This window comes from Pan troglodytes, chromosome 8, assembly GCF_028858775.2.
Source record: "Pan troglodytes isolate AG18354 chromosome 8, NHGRI_mPanTro3-v2.0_pri, whole genome shotgun sequence".
NCBI lineage: Eukaryota > Metazoa > Chordata > Mammalia > Primates > Hominidae > Pan > Pan troglodytes.
In genome coordinates, this window is record NC_072406.2 from 52,486,491 (window position 1) to 52,503,647 (window position 17,157).

The window sequence follows — 17,157 nt, forward strand, 5'->3', positions numbered from 1 at the left end:
ACAAAGTGGTTTCTGAGAATGATTCTGTCTAGTTTTTATACAAAGATATTTCAATTTCTAAGACTGGCCTCAAATCGCTTGAAATCTCCAGTTGCAAATTCCACAAAAAGAGTGTTTCAAAACTGCTCTGTCTCAAGGAAGATTCAATTCTGTGAGTTGAATACACACAACACAAAGAAGTTACTGGGAATTCATCTGTCTAGCATTTAACTGAGAAATCCCGTTTCCAACGAAGGCCTCAAAGTGGTCCAAATATCCTCTTGCAAACTTAACAGAGTGTTTCCAAACTGCTCAATGAAAAGAAAGGTGAAACTCTGTGAGTTGAACGCACACATCACAAAGTAGTTTCTGAGAATGATTCTGTCTAGTTTTTAAATGAAGATATTTCCTTTAATACAATTGGCCTCAAATCGCTTGAAATCTCCAATTGTAAAATCCACAAAAAGAGTGTTTCAAATCTGCTCTGTCTAAAGAAAGGTTCAACTCTGTGAGTTGAATACACACAACACAAAGAAGTTACTGAGAATTCATCTGTCTAGCTTTATATGAAGAAATCCCGTTTCCAACGAAGGCCCCAAAGAGTTTTAAATATCCCCTTGCAGACTTAAGAAACAGAGTGTTTCCAAACTGCTCTATGAAAAGAAAGGTGAAACTCTGTGGGTTGAACGCACACATCACAAAGTAGTTTCTGAGAATGATTCTGTTTAGTTTTTAAACGAAGATATTTCCTTTAATACAATTGGCCTCAAATCCCTTGAAATCTCCACCTGTAAAATCCACAAAAAGAGTGTTTCAAATCTGCTCTGTCTAAAGAAAGGTTCAACTCTGTCAGTTGAATACACACAACACAAAGAAGTTACTGAGAATTCATCTGTCTAGCTTTATATGAAGAAATCCCGTTTCCAACGAAGGCCCCAAGGATGTCTAAATATCCCCTTGCAGACTTAAGAAACAGAGTGTTTCCAAACTGCTCTATGAAAAGAAAGATTAAACTCTGTGAGTTGAACGCACACATCACAAACTGGTTTCTGAGAATGATTCTGTCTAGTTTTTATACAAAGATATTTCGATTTCTAAGATTGGCCTCAAATCGCTTGAAATCTCCAATTGCAAATTCCACAAAAAGAGTGTTTCAAAACTGCTCTGTCTCAAGGAAGATTCAACTCTGTGAGTTGAATACACACAACACAAAGAAGTTACTGGGAATTCATCTGTCTAGCATTTAACTGAGAAATCCCGTTTCCAACGAAGGCCTCAAAGTGGTCCAAATATCCTCTTGCAAACTTAACAAACAGAGTGTTTCCAAACTGCTCTATGAAAAGAAAGGTGAAACTCTGTGAGTTGAACGCACACATCACAAAGTGGTTTCTGAGAATGATTCTGTCTAGTTTTTATACAAAGATATTTCAATTTCTAAGACTGGCCTCAAATCGCTTGAAATCTCCAGTTGCAAATTCCACAAAAAGAGTGTTTCAAAACTGCTCTGTCTCAAGGAAGATTCAATTCTGTGAGTTGAATACACACAACACAAAGAAGTTACTGGGAATTCATCTGTCTAGCATTTAACTGAGAAATCCCGTTTCCAACGAAGGCCTCAAAGTGGTCCAAATATCCTCTTGCAAACTTAACAAACAGAGTGTTTCCAAACTGCTCTATGAAAAGAAAGGTGAAACTCTGTGAGTTGAACGCACACATCACAAAGTAGTTTCTGAGAATGATTCTGTCTAGTTTTTAAAGGAAGATATTTCCTTTAATACAATTGGCCTCAAATCGCTTGAAATCTCCAATTGTAAAATCCACAAAAAGAGTGTTTCAAATCTGCTCTGTCTAAAGAAAGGTTCAACTCTGTGAGTTGAATACACACAACACAAAGAAGTTACTGAGAATTCATCTGTCTAGCTTTATATGAAGAAATCCCGTTTCCAACGAAGGCCTCAAAGAGTTTTAAATATCCCCTTGCAGACTTAAGAAACAGAGTGTTTCCAAACTGCTCTATGAAAAGAAAGTTTAAACTCTCTGTGTTGAATGCACACATCACAAAGTGGTTTCTGAGAATTATTCTGTCTGGTTTTTATACAAAGATATTTCGATTTCTAAGATTGGCCTCAAATCGCTTGAAATCTCCACTTGCAAATTCCACAAAAAGAGTGTTTCAAAACTGCTCTGTCTCAAGGAAGGTTCAACTCTGTGAGTTGAATACACACAACACAAAGAAGTTACTGGGAATTCATCTGTCTAGCATTTAACTGAGAAATCCCGTTTCCAACGAAGGCCTCAAAGGGGTCCAAATATCCTCTTGCAAACTTAACAAACAGAGTGTTTCCAAACTGCTCTATGAAAAGAAAGGTGAAACTCTGTGAGTTGAACGCACACATCACAAAGTAGTTTCTGAGAAGGATTCTGTCTAGTTTTTAAATGAAGATATTTCCTTTAATACAATTGGCCTCAAATCGCTTGAAATCTCCACTTGTAAAATCCACAAAAAGAGTGTTTCAAATCTGCTCTGTCTAAAGAAAGGTTCAACTCTGTGAGTTGAATACACACAACACAAAGAAGTTACTGAGAATTCATCTGTCTAGCTTTATATGAAGAAATCCCGTTTCCAAAGAAGGCCTCAAAGAGTTTTAAATATCCCCTTGCAGTCTTAAGAAACAGAGTGTTTCCAAACTGCTCTATGAAAAGAAAGTTTAAACTCTCTGTGTTGAATGCACACATCACAAAGTGGTTTCTGAGAATGATTCTGTCTGGTTTTTATACAAAGATATTTGGATTTCTAAGATTGGCCTCAAATCGGTTGAAATCTCCACTTGCAAATTCCACAAAAAGAGTGTTTCAAAACTGCTCTGTCTGAAGGAAGGGTCATCTCTGTGAGTTGAATACACACAACACAAAGAAGTTACTGGGAATTCATCTGTCTAGCATTTAACTGAGAAATCCCGTTTCCAACGAAGGCCTCAAAGGGGTCCAAATATCCTCTTGCAAACTTAACAAACAGAGTGTTTCCAAACTGCTCTATGAAAAGAAAGGTGAAACTCTGTGAGTTGAACGCACACATCACAAAGTAGTTTCTGAGAATGGTTCTGTCTAGTTTTTAAACGAAGATATTTCCTTTAATACAATTGGCCTCAAATCGCTTGAAATCTCCACCTGTAAAATCCACAAAAAGAGTGTTTCAAATCTGCTCTGTCTAAAGAAAGGTTCAACTCTGTCAGTTGAATACACACAACACAAAGAAGTTACTGAGAAATCATCTGTCTAGCTTTATATGAAGAAATCCCGTTTCCAACGAAGGCCTCAAGGATGTCTAAATATCCCCTTGCAGACTTAAGAAACAGAGTGTTTCCAAACTGCTCTATGAAAAGAAAGATTAAACTCTGTGAGTAGAACGCACACATCACAAACTGGTTTCTGAGAATGATTCTGTCTAGTTTTTATACAAAGATATTTCGATTTCTAAGATTGGCCTCAAATCGCTTGAAATCTCCACTTGTAAAACCCACAAAAAGAGTGTTTCAAATCTGCTCTGTCTAAAGAAAGGTTCAACTCTGTGAGTTGAATACACACAACACAAAGAAGTTACTGGGAATTCATCTGTCTAGCATTTAACTGAGAAATCCCGTTTCCAACGAACGCCTCAAAGTGGTCCAAATATCCCCTTGCAGACTTAAGAAGCAGAGTGTTTCCAAACTGCTCTATGAAAAGAAAGTTTAAACTCTCTGAGTTGAATGCACACATCACAAAGTGGTTTCTGAGAATGATTCTGTCTGGTTTTTATACAAAGATATTTCGATTTCTAAGATTGGCCACAAATCGCTTGAAATCTCCACTTGCAAATTCCACAAAAAGAGTGTTTCAAAACTGCTCTGTCTAAAGGAAGGTTCAACTCTGTGAGTTGAATACACACAACACAAAGAAGTTACTGGGAATTCATCTATCTAGCATTTAACTGAGAAATCCCGTTTCCAACGAAGGCCTCAAAGGGGTCCAAATATCCCCTTGCAAACTTAACAAACAGAGTCTTTCCAAACTGCTCTATGAAAAGAAAGGTGAAACTCTGTGAGTTGAACGCACTCATCATAAAGTAGTTTCTGAGAATGGTTACGTCTAGTTTTTAAACGAAGATATTTCCTTTAATACAAGTGGCCACAAATCGCTTGAAATCTCCACTTGTAAAACCCACAAAAAGAGTGTTTCAAATCTGCTCTGTCTAAAGAAAGGTTCAACTCTGTGAGTTCAATACACACAACACAAAGAAGTTACTGAGAATTCATCTGTCTAGCTTTATATGAAGAAATCCCGTTTCCAACGAAGGCCTCAAGGAGGTCTAAATATCCCCTTGCAGACTTAAGAAACAGAGTGTTTCCAAACTGCTCTATGAAAAGAAAGTTTAAACTCTCTGAGTTGAACGCACACATCATAAAGAAGTTTCTGAGAATGATTCTGTCTAGTTTTTATACAAAGATATTTCGATTTCTAAGACTGGCCTCAAATCGCTTGAAATCTCCACTTGCAAATTCCACAAAAAGAGTGTTTCAAAACTGCTCTGTCTCAAGGAAGATTCAACTCTGTGAGTTGAATACACACAACACAAAGAAGTTACTGGGAATTCATCTGTCTAGCATTTAACTGAGAAATCCCGTTTCCAACGAAGGCCTCAAAGTGGTCCAAATATCCTCTTGCAAACTTAACAAACAGAGTGTTTCCAAACTGCTCTATGAAAAGAAAGGTGAAACTCTGTGAGTTGAACGCACACATCACAAAGTGGTTTCTGAGAATGATTCTGTCTAGTTTTTATAAAAAGATATTTCAATTTCTAAGACTGGCCTCAAATCGCTTGAAATCTCCAGTTGCAAATTCCACAAAAAGAGTGTTTCAAAACTGCTCTGTCTCAAGGAAGGTTCAATTCTGTGAGTTGAATACACACAACACAAAGAAGTTACTGGGAATTCATCTGTCTAGCATTTAACTGAGAAATCCCGTTTCCAACGAAGTCCTCAAAGTGGTCCAAATATCCTCTTGCAAACTTAACAAACAGAGTGTTTCCAAACTGCTCTATGAAAAGAAAGGTGAAACTCTGTGAGTTGAACGCACACATCACAAAGTAGTTTCTGAGAATGATTCTGTCTACTTTTTAAATGAAGATATTTCCTTTAATACAATTGGCCTCAAATCGCTTGAAATATCCAATTGTAAAATCCACAAAAAGAGTGTTTCAAATCTGCTCTGTCTAAAGAAAGGTTCAACTCTGTGAGTTGAATACACACAACACAAAGAAGTTACTGAGAATTCATCTGTCTAGCTTTATATGAAGAAATCCCGTTTCCAACGAAGGCCTCAAAGAGTTTTAAATATCCCCTTGCAGACTTAAGAAACAGAGTGTTTCCAAACTGCTCTATGAAAAGAAAGGTTGAACTCTGTGAGTTGAATGCACACATCACAAAGTGGTTTCTGAGAATGATTCTGTCTAGTTTTTAAATGAAGATATTTCCTTTAATACAATTGGCCTCAAATCGCTTGAAATCTCCAATTGTAAAATCCACAAAAAGAGTGTTTCAAATCTGCTCTGTCTAAAGAGAGGTTCAACTCTGTGAGTTGAATACACACAACACAAAGAAGTTACTGAGAATTCATCTGTCTGGCTTTATATGAAGAAATCTCGTTTCCAACAAAGGCCTCAAGGAGGTCTAAATATCCCCTTGCAGACTTAAGAAACAGAGTGTTTCCAAACTGCTCTATGAAAAGAAAGGTAAACTCTGTGAGCTGAATGCACACATCACAAAGTGGTTTCTGAGAATGATTCTGTCTGGTTTTTATACAAAGATATTTTGATTTCTAAGATTGGCCTCAAATCGCTTGAAATCTCCACTTGCAAATTCCACAAAAAGAGTGTTTCAAAACTGCTCTGTCTGAAGGAAGGGTCAACTCTGTGAGTTGAATACACACAACACAAAGAAGTTACTGGGAATTCATCTGTCTAGCATTTAACTGAGAAATCCCGTTTCCAACGAAGGCCTCAAAGGGGTCCAAATATCCTCTTGCAAACTTAACAAACAGAGTGTTTCCAAACTGCTCTGTGAAAAGAAAGGTGAAACTCTGTGAGTTGAACGCACACATCACAAAGTAGTTTCTGAGAATGGTTCTGTCTAGTTTTTAAACGAAGATATTTCCTTTAATACAATTGGCCTCAAATCGCTTGAAATCTCCACCTGTAAAATCCACAAAAAGAGTGTTTCAAATCTGCTCTGTCTAAAGAAAGGTTCAACTCTGTCAGTTGAATACACACAACACAAAGAAGTTACTGAGAATTCATCTGTCTAGCTTTATATGAAGAAATCCCGTTTCCAACGAAGGCCTCAATGAGGTCTAAATATGCCCTTGCAGACTTAAGAAACAGAGTGTTTCTAAACTGCTCTATGAAAAGAAAGATTGAACTCTGTGAGTTGAAGGCACACATCACAAAGTGGTTTCTGAGAATGATTCTGTCTGGTTTTTATACAAAGATATTTCGATTTCTAAGATTGGCCTCAAATCGCATGAAATCTCCAATTGCAAATTCCACAAAAAGAGTGTTTGAAAACTGCTCTGTCTCAACGAAGATTCAACTCTGTGAGTTGAATACACACAACACAAAGAAGTTACTGGGAATTCATCTGTCTAGCATTTAACTGAGAAATCCCGTTTCCAACGAAGGCCTCAAAGGGGTCCAAATATCCCCTTGCAAATTTAACAAACAGAGTCTTTCCAAACTGCTCTATGAAAAGAAAGGTGAAACTCTGTGAGTTGAACGCACTCATCATAAAGTAGTTTCTGAGAATGGTTCTGTCTAGTTTTTAAACGAAGATATTTCCTTTAATACAAGTGGCCTCAAATCGCTTGAAATCTCCACTTGTAAAACCCACAAAAAGAGTGTTTCAAATCTGCTCTGTCTAAAGAAAGGTTCAACTCTGTGAGTTCAATACACACAACACAAAGAAGTTACTGAGAATTCATCTGTCTAGCTTTATATGAAGAAATCCCGTTTCCAACGAAGGCCTCAAGGAGGTCTAAATATCCCCTTGCAGACTTAAGAAACAGAGTGTTTCCAAACTGCTCTATGAAAAGAAAGTTGAAACTCTCTGTGTTGAATGCACACATCACAAAGTGGTTTCTGAGAATGATTCTGTCTGGTTTTTATACAAAGATATTTCGATTTCTAAGATTGGCCTCAAATCGCTTGAAATCTCCACTTGCAAATTCCACAAAAAGAGTGTTTCAAAACTGCTCTGTCTGAAAGAAGGTTCAACTCTGTGAGTTGAATACACACAACACAACGAGGTTACTGCGAAAACTTCTGTCAAGCATTATATGAAGAAATCCCGTTTCCAACGAAGTCCTCAAAGAGGTCCGCATATCCACTTCCAGACGTTACGAACAGAGTGTTTCCAAACTGCTCTATGGAAAGAAAGGTTAAAATCTATGAGATGAAAGCACACATACCAAAGTAGTTTCTGAGAATGATTCTGTCTGTTTTTTATACGAAGATATTTTCTGTTCTGCCGTTGGCCCAAAATGCCTTGAAATGTCCACTTGCAAAATCCACAAAGAGAGAGTTTCCAATCTGCTCTGCCTAAAGAAAGCTTCAACTCTGCGATTTGAATACACACAACAAACAGAAGTTAGTGAGAAATCCTCTGTCTAGCATTATATGAAGAAATCCATTTTCCAACGAAGACCTCAAAGAATTCCAAATATGCACTTCCAGACGTTACACAGAGAGTGCTTCCAAAGTGCTCTATGAAAAGTTAAACTGTGTGAGTTCAACGCAGACATCACAAAGTAGTTTCTGAGAAAGATTCTGTCTAGTTTTTATGCAAAGATATTTCCATTACTAAGATTGGCCTCAAATCGCTTGAAATATACTCTTGCAAATTCCACAAAAACAGTGTTTCAAAACTGCACGGTCTAAAGGAAGTTTCAACTCTGTGAGTTGAATACACACAACACAATGAGGTTACTGAGAATTCTTCTGTCTAGCATTATATGAAGAAATCCCGTTTCCAACGAAGGCCTCAAAGAGGTCCAAATATCCTCTTGCAAACTTAACAAACAGAGTGTTTCCAAACTGCTCTATGAAAAGAAAGGTTAAACTCTGTGAGTTGAATGCACACATCACAGAGCAGTTTCTGAGAATGATTCCGTCTAGTTTTTAAACGAAGATATTTCCTATTCTGCCGTTGGCCTCCACGTCCTTGAAATGTCCACTTGCAAAATCCACAAAGAGAGATTTTCAAATCTGCTCTGCATAAAGAAATGTTCAAATCTGTGGTTTGAATGCACACAACAAAAAGAAGTTAGTGAGAAATTTACTGTCTAGCATTATATGAAGAAATACTGTTTGCAACGAAGGCCTCAAAGAATTGCAAATATCCACTTCCAGACGTAACAAACAGAGTGTTTCCAAAGTGCTCTATGAAAAGAAAGGTGAAACTCTGTGAGTTGAATGCACACATCACAAAGAAGTTTCTTATAATAATTCTGTCTAGGTTTTAAACGAAGATATTTCCTTTACCACAATTGGCCTCAAATTGCTTGAAATCTCCACTTGTAAAATCCAAAGAATGAGTGTTTCAAATCTGTTCTGTGTAAAGAAAAGTTCAACACTGTGAGTTGAATACACACAACACAAAGAAGTTACTGAGAATTCATCACTCTTGCTTGATATGAAGAAACCCCGTTTCCAACGAAGGCCTCAAAGAAGTCTAAATATCCCCTTGCAGACTTAACAAACAGAGTGTTTCCAAACTACTCTACGAAAAGAAAAGTTAAACTATGTGAGTTGAACGCATGCATCACAAAATAGTTTCTGAGAATTATTCTGTCTAGTTTATAAACGAAGATATTTTCTTTACTACAATTGGCTTCAAATCGCTTGAAATCTCCACTTGTAAAATCCACAAAAAGAGTGTTTCAAATCTGCTCTGTCTAAAGAAATGTTCACCTCTGTGATTTGAATACACACAACAAAATGAAGTTAGTGAGAAGTCTTCTGTTTTTCATTATATGAAGAAATCCCGTTTCCAACGAATGCCTCCAAGGGTTCCAAATATGCACTTCCAGACGTTGCAAACAGAGAGTTTCCCAAGTGCTCTATGAAAAGAAAGGTGAAACGCTGTGAGTTGAACGCACACATCACAAAGTAGATTCTGAGAATGATTCCGTCTAGCTTTATTTAAAGATATTTCCATTCCTAAGATTGGCCCCAAATCGCTTGAAGTCTCCACTTGCAAATTCCAAAAAAAAGAGTGTTTCAAAACTGCTCTGTCTAATGGAATGTTCAACTCTGTGAGTTGATTACACACAACACAAAGAAGTTACTGGGAATTCATATGTCTAGCATTATACTGACAAATCCCTTTTCCAACCAAGGCCTCAAAGTGGTCTAGATATCCTCTTGCAGACTTAAGAAACATAGTGTTTCCAAACTGCCCTATGAAAAGAAAGGTTAAACTCTGTGAGTTGAACGTACACATCACACAGTAGTTTCTGAGATTGATTCCGTCTAAAATTTACACGAAGCTATTTCCTTTACTACAATTGGCCACAAACTGGTTGAAATGTCCACTTCTAAAATCCACAAAAAGAGTGTTTGAAATCTGCTCAGCCTAAAGAAAGCCTCAACTCTGGGAGTTGAGTACACTCAACACAGAGAAGTCACTGAGAATTCATCTGTCTTGCTTTGCATGAAGAAATCCCGTTTGCAACGAAGGCCTCAAGGAGGTCTAAATATCGCCTTGCAGACATGACATACAGAGTGTTTCCAAACTGCTCTATGAAAAGAAAGGTTAAACTCTGTGAGTTGAACGCCCACATCACAAAGCGGTTTCTGAGAATGATTCTGTCCAGTTTTTATACAAAGATGTTTCGATTTCTAAGACTGGTGTCAAATCGTTTGAAATCTCCGCTTGCAAATTCCACAAAAAGAGTCTTTCAAAACTGCTCTCTCAAAAGGAAGGTTCAGCTCTGTGAGTTGAATACACACAACACAAAGAAGTTACTGGGAATTCATCTGTCTAGAATTTAACAGAGAAATCCCGTTTCCAACGAAGGCCTCAAATTGGTCAAAATATCCTATTGCAAAATTAATAAACAGAGTATTTCCAAACTGCTCTATGAAAGGAAAGGTGAAACTCTGTGAGTTGCACGCACACATCACAAAGTAGTTTCTGAGAATGATTCTGTGTAGTTTTTAAACGAATATATATCCTTTACTACAATTGGCCTCATATCGCTTCAAATCTCCACTTGCAAAATCCACAAAAAGAGAGTTTCAAATCTGCTCTGTCTAAAGAAAGGTCCAACTCTGTGAGTTGAAAAAACACAACACAAACAAGTTACTGAGAATTCATCTGTGTAGCTTTATATGAAGAAATCCCGTTTCCAATGAAGGCCTCAAAGAGGTCTAAGTATCCCCTCGCAGACTGAAGAAACAGAGTGTTTCCAAACTACTCCATGAAAAGAAAGGATAAACTCTGAGAGTCTAAAGCACGCATCACAAAGTGGTTTCTGAGAATGATTCTGTCTAGTTTTTATACAAAGATATTTCGATTGCTGAGACTGGCCTCAAATAGCTTGAAATCTCCACTTGCAAATTCCAGAAAAAGAGTGTTTCAAAACGGCTCTGTCTCAAGGAAGGTTCAACTCTGTGAGTTGAATACACACAACACAGAGAAGTTACTAGTAATTCATCTGTCTAGCATTTAACTGAGAAATCCCGTTTCCAACGAAGGTCTCAAAGCGGTCCAAATATCCTCTTGCAAACTTAACAAACAGAGTGTTTCCAAACTGCTCTATGAAAAGAAAGGTGAAACACTGTGAGTTGAATTCGCACATCATAAAGTAGTTTCTGAGAATGATTCTGTCTAGTTTTTAAAGGAAGATATTTCCTTTACTACAAATGGCCTCAAATCGCTTGAAATCTCCACTTGTAAAATCCACAAAAAGAGTGTCTCAAATCTGCTCTGTCTAAAGAAAGGTTCAACTCTGTGAGTTGAATACACACAACACAAAGAAGTTACGGAGAACTCATCTGTCTAGCTTTATATGAAGAAATCCCGTTTCAAACGAAGGCCTCAAAGAGGTCTAAATATCCCCTTCCAGACTTAACAAACAGAGTGTTTCCAAATTGCTCTATGAAAAGAAAGGTTAAACTCTGTGAGTTGAATGCTCACATCACAAAGTGGTTTCTGAAAATTTTTCTGTCAATTTTTTATACAAAGATATTTCGATTTCTAACATTGGCCACAAATCACTTGAAATCTCCAATTGCAAATTCCACAAAAAGAGTGTTTCAAAACTGCTCTGTCTAAAGGAAGTTTCAACTCGGTGAGTTGAATACACACAACACAAAGAAGTTACTGGGAATTCATCTGTCTACCATTTAACTGATAAATCCCGTTTACAATGGAGGCCATAATGTGGTCCAAATATACTCTTGGAAACTTTACAAACAGATTGTTTCCAAACCGGTCTATGAAAAGAAACGTTAAACTCTGTGAGTTGAATGCACACATCACAAAGTAGTTTCTGACAATGATTCTGTATAATTTTTAAACGAAGATATTTCCTTTACTACAATTGGCCTCATATCGCTTGAAATCTGCACTTGTAAAATCCACAAAAAGAGTGTTTCAAATCTGCTCTTTCTAAAGAAACTTTCAACTCTGTGAGTTGAATACACACAACACAAAGTAGTTACTGAGAATTCATCTGTCTAGCTTTGTATGAAGAAACCCCTTTTCCATCCAAGGCCTCAAAGAGGTCTAAATATCCCCTTGCAGACATAACAAACAGGGTGTTTCCAAACTGCTCTATGAAAAAAAAGGTTAAACTCTGTGAGTCAAACGCACACATGACAAGGTAGTTTCCGAGAATGATTCTGTCTAGTTCTTATACAAAGATATTTTGACTGCTAAGACTGTCCTCAAATCGCTTGAAATCTCCACTGGCAGATCAAACAAAAGGAGTGTTTCAAAACTGCTCTGTCTCAAGGAAGGTTCAACTTTGTGAGTTGAATACACACAACACAAAGAAGTTTCTGGGAATTCATCTGTCTAGCATTTAACTGAGAAATCCCGTTTCCAACGAAGGCCTCAAAGGGGTCCAAATATCCTCTTGCAAACTTAACAAACAGAGTGTTTCCAAACTGCTCTATGAAAAGAAAGGTGAAACTCTGTGAGTTGAATGCACACATCACAAAGTAGTTTCTGAGAATGGTTCTGTCTAGTTTTTAAACGAAGATATTTCCTTTAATACAATGGGCCTCAAATCGCTTGAAATCTCCACTTGTAAAATCCACAAAAAGAGTGTTTCAAATCTGCTCTGTCTAAAGAAAGGTTCAACTCTGTGAGTTGAATACACACAACACAAAGAAGTTACTGAGAATTCATCTGTCTAGCTTTATATGAAGAAATCCCGTTTCCAACGAAGGCCTCAAAGAGGTTTAAATATCCCCTTGCAGACTTAAGAAACAGAGTGTTTCCAAACTGCTCTATGAAAAGAAAGGTTTAACTCTGTGAGTTGAATGCACACATCACAAAGTGGTTTCTGAGAATGATTCTGTCTGGTTTTTATACAAAGATATTTCGATTTCTAAGATTGGCCTCAAATCGCTTGAAATCTCCACTTGCAAATTCCACAAAAAGAGTGTTTCAAAACTGCTCTGTCTCAAGGAAGGTTCAACTCTGTGAGTTGAATACACACAACACAAGGAAGTTACTGGGAATTCATCTGTCTAGCATTTAACTGAGAAATCCCGTTTCCAACGAAGGCCTCAAAGGGGTCCAAATATCCTCTTGCAAACTTAACAAACAGAGTGTTTCCAAACTGCTCTATGAAAAGAAAGGTGAAACTCTGTGAGTTGAACGCACACATCACAAAGTAGTTTCTTAGAATGGTTCTGTCTAGTTTTTAAACGAAGATATTTCCTTTAATACAATTGGCCTCAAATCGCTTGAAATCTTCACTTGTAAAATCCACAAAAAGAGTGTTTCAAATCTACTCTGTCTAAAGAAAGGTTCAACTCTGTGAGTTCAATACACACAACACAAAGAAGTTACTGAGAATTCATCTGTCTAGCTTTATATGAAGAAATCCCGTTTCCAACGAAGGCCTCAAGGAGGTCTAAATATCCCCTTGCAGACTTAAGAAACAGAGTGTTTCCAAACTGCTCTATGAAAAGAAAGTTTAAACTCTCTGAGTTGAATGCACACATCACAAAGTGGTTTCTGAGAATGATTCTGTCTGGTTTTTATACAAAGATATTTCGATTTCTAAGATGGGCCTCAAATCGCTTGAAATCTCCACTTGCAAATTCCACAAAAAGAGTGTTTCAAAACTGCTCTGTCTAAAGGAAGGTTCAACTCTGTGAGTTGAATACACACAACACAAAGAAGTTACTGGGAATTCATCTGTCTAGCATTTAACTGAGAAATCCCGTTTCAAACGAAGGCCTCAAAGGGGTCCAAATATCCCCTTGCAAACTTAACAAACAGAGTCTTTCCAAACAGCTCTATGAAAAGAAAGGTGAAACTCTGTGTGTTGAACGCACTCCTCATAAAGTAGTTTCTGAGAATGGTTCTGTCTAGTTTTTAAACGAAGATATATCCTTTAATACAATTGGCCTCAAATCGCTTGAAATCTCCACTTGTAAAACCCACAAAAGAGTGTTTCAAATCTGCTCTGTCTAAAGAAAGGTGCAACTCTGTGAGTTGAATACACACAACACAAAGAAGTTACTGGGAATTCATCTGTCTAGCATTTAACTGAGAAATCCCGTTTCCAACGAAGGCCTCAAAGTGGTCCAAATATCCTCTTGCAAACTTAACAAACAGAGTGTTTCCAAACTGCTCTATGACAAGAAAGGTGAAACTCTGTGAGTTGAACGCACACATCACAAAGTAGTTTCTGAGAATGGTTCTGTCTAGTTTTTAAACGAAGATATTTCCTTTAATACAATTGGCCTCAAATCGCTTGAAATCTCCACTTGTATAATCCACAAAAAGAGTGTTTGAAATCTGCTCTGTCTAAAGAAAGGTTCAACTCTGTGAGTTGAATACACACAACACAAAGAAGTTACTGAGAATTCATCTGTCTAGCTTTATATGAAGAAATCCCGTTTCCAACGAAGGCCTCAAGGAGGTCTAAATATCCCCTTGCAGACTTAAGAAACAGAGTGTTTCCAAACTGCTCTATGAAAAGAAAGTTTAAACTCTCTGAGTTGAATGCACACATCACAAAGTGGTTTCTGAGAATGATTCTGTCTGGTTTTTATACAAAGATATTTCGATTTCTAAGATGGGCCTCAAATCGCTTGAAATCTCCAATTGCAAATTCCACAAAAAGAGTGTCTCAAAACTGCTCTGTCTAAAGGAAGATTCAACTCTGTGAGTTGAATACACACAACACAAAGAAGTTACTGGGAATTCATCTGTCTAGCATTTAACTGAGAAATCCCGTTTCCAACGACGGCCTCAAAGTGGTCCAAATATCCTCTTGCAAACTTAACAAACAGAGTGTTTCCAAACTGCTCTATGACAAGAAAGGTGAAACTCTGTGAGTTGAATGCACACATCACAAGGTAGTTTCTGAGAATGATTCTGTCTAGTTTTTAAATGAAGATATTTCCTTTAATACAATTGGCCTCAAATCGCTTGAAATCTCCAATTGTAAAATCCACAAAAAGAGTGTTTCAAATCTGCTCTGTCTAAAGAAAGGTTCAACTCTGTCAGTTGAATACACACAACACAAATAAGTTACTGAGAATTCATCTGTCTAGCTTTATATGAGGAAATCCCGTTTCCAACGAAGGCCTCAAGGAGGTTTAAATATCCCCTTGCAGACTTAAGAAACAGAGTGTTTCCAAACTGCTCTATGAAAAGAAAGGTTAAACTCTGTGAGTTGAATGCACACATCACAAAGTGGTTTCTGAGAATGATTCTGTCTGGTTTTTATACAAAGATATTTCGATTTCTAAGATTGGCCTCAAATCGCTTGAAATCTCCACTTGCAAATTCCACAAAAAGAGTGTTTCAAAACTGCTCTGTCTCAAGGAAGGTTCAACTCTGAGAGTTGAATACACACAACACAAAGAAGTTACTGGGAATTCATCTGTCTAGCATTTAACTGAGAAATCCCGTTTCCAACGAAGGCCTCAAAGGGGTCCAAATATCCCCTTGCAAAATTAACAAACAGAGTCTTTCCAAACTGCTCTATGAAAAGAAAGGTGAAACTCAGTGAGTTGAACGCACACATCATAAACTAGTTTCAGAGAATGGTTCTGTCTAGTTTTTAAACGAAGATATTTCCTTTAATACAATTGTCCTCAAATCGCTTGAAATCTCCACTTGTAAAACCCACAAAAGAGTGTTTCAAATCTGCTCTGTCTAAAGAAAGGTTCAACTCTGTGAATTGAATACACACAACACAAAGAAGTTCCTGGGAATTCATGTGTCTAGCATTTAACTGAGAAATCCCGTTTCCAACGAAGGCCTCAAAGGGGTCCAAATATCCTCTTGCAAACTTAACAAACAGAGTGTTTCCAAACTGCTCTATGAAAAGAAAGGTGAAACTCTGTGAGTTGAACGCACACATCACAAAATAGTTTCTGAGAATGGTTCTGTCTAGTTTTTAAACGAAGATATTTCCTTTAATACAATAGGCCTCAAATCGCTTGAAATCTCCACTTGTAAAATCCACAAAAAGAGTGTTTCAAATCTGCTCTGTCTAAAGAAAGGTTCAACTCTGTCAGTTGAATACACACAACACAAAGAAGTTACTGGGAATTCATCTGTCTGGCTTCATATGAAGAAATCCCGTTTCCAACGAAGGCCTCAAGGAGGCCTAATATCCCCTTGCAGACTTAAGAAACAGAGTGTTTCCAAAGTGCTCTATGAAAAGAAAGGTAAACTCTGTGAGTTGAATGCACACATCACAAAGTGGTTTCTGAGAATGATTCTGTCTGGTTTTTATACAAAGATATTTCGATTTCTAAGATTGGCCTCAAATCGATTGAAATCTCCACTTGAAAATTCCACAAAAAGAGTGTTTCAAAACAGCTCTGTCTCAAGGAAGGTTCAACTCTGTGAGTTGAATACACACAACACAAAGAAGTTACTGGGAATTCATCTGTCTAGCATTTAACTGAGAAAACCCGTTTCCAACTAAGGCCTCAAAGGTGTGCAAATATCCCCTTGCAAACTTAACAAACAGAGTGTTTCCAAACTGCTCTATGAAAAGAAAGGTGAAACTCTGTGAGTTGAACGCACACATCGTAAAGTAGTTTCGGAGAATGGTTCTGTCTAGTTTTTAAACGAAGGTATTTTCTTTAATACAATTGGCCTCAAATCGCTTGAAATCTCCACTTGTAAAATCCACAAAAAGAGTGTTTCAAATCTGCTCTGTGTAAAGAAAGGTTCAACTCTGTGAGTTGAATGCACACAACACAAAGAAGTTACTGAGAATTGATCTCTCTAGCTTTATATGAAGAAATACCGTTTCCAACGAAGGCCTCAAGGAGGTCTAAATATCCCCTTGCAGACTTAAGAAACAGAGTGTTTCCAAACTGCTCTATGAAAAGAAAGGTGAAACTCTGTGAGTTGAATGCACACATCACAAAATGGTTTCTGAGAATGATTCTGTCTAGTTTATATACAAATATATATCGATTTCTAAGACTGGCCTCAAATCGCTTGAAATCTCCACTTGCAAATTCCACAAAAACAGTGTTTCAAAACTGCTCTGTCTCAAGGAAGAATCAACTCTGTGAGTTCAATACACACAACACAAAGAAGTTACTGGGAATTCATCTGTCTAGCATTTAACTGAGAAATCCTGTTTCCAACGACGGCCTCAAAGTGGTCCAAATATCCTCTTGCAAACTTAACAAACAGAGTGTTTCCAAACTGCTCTATGAAAAGAAAGGTGAAACTCTGTGAGTTGAACGCACACATCACAAGGTAGTTTCTGAGAATGATTCTGTCTAGTTTTTAAATGAAGATATTTCCTTTAATACAATTGCCCTCAAATCGCTTGAAATCTCCAATTGTAAAATCCACAAAAAGAGTGTTTCAAATCTGCTCTGTCTAAAGAAAGGTTCAACTCTGTGAGTTGAATACACACAAC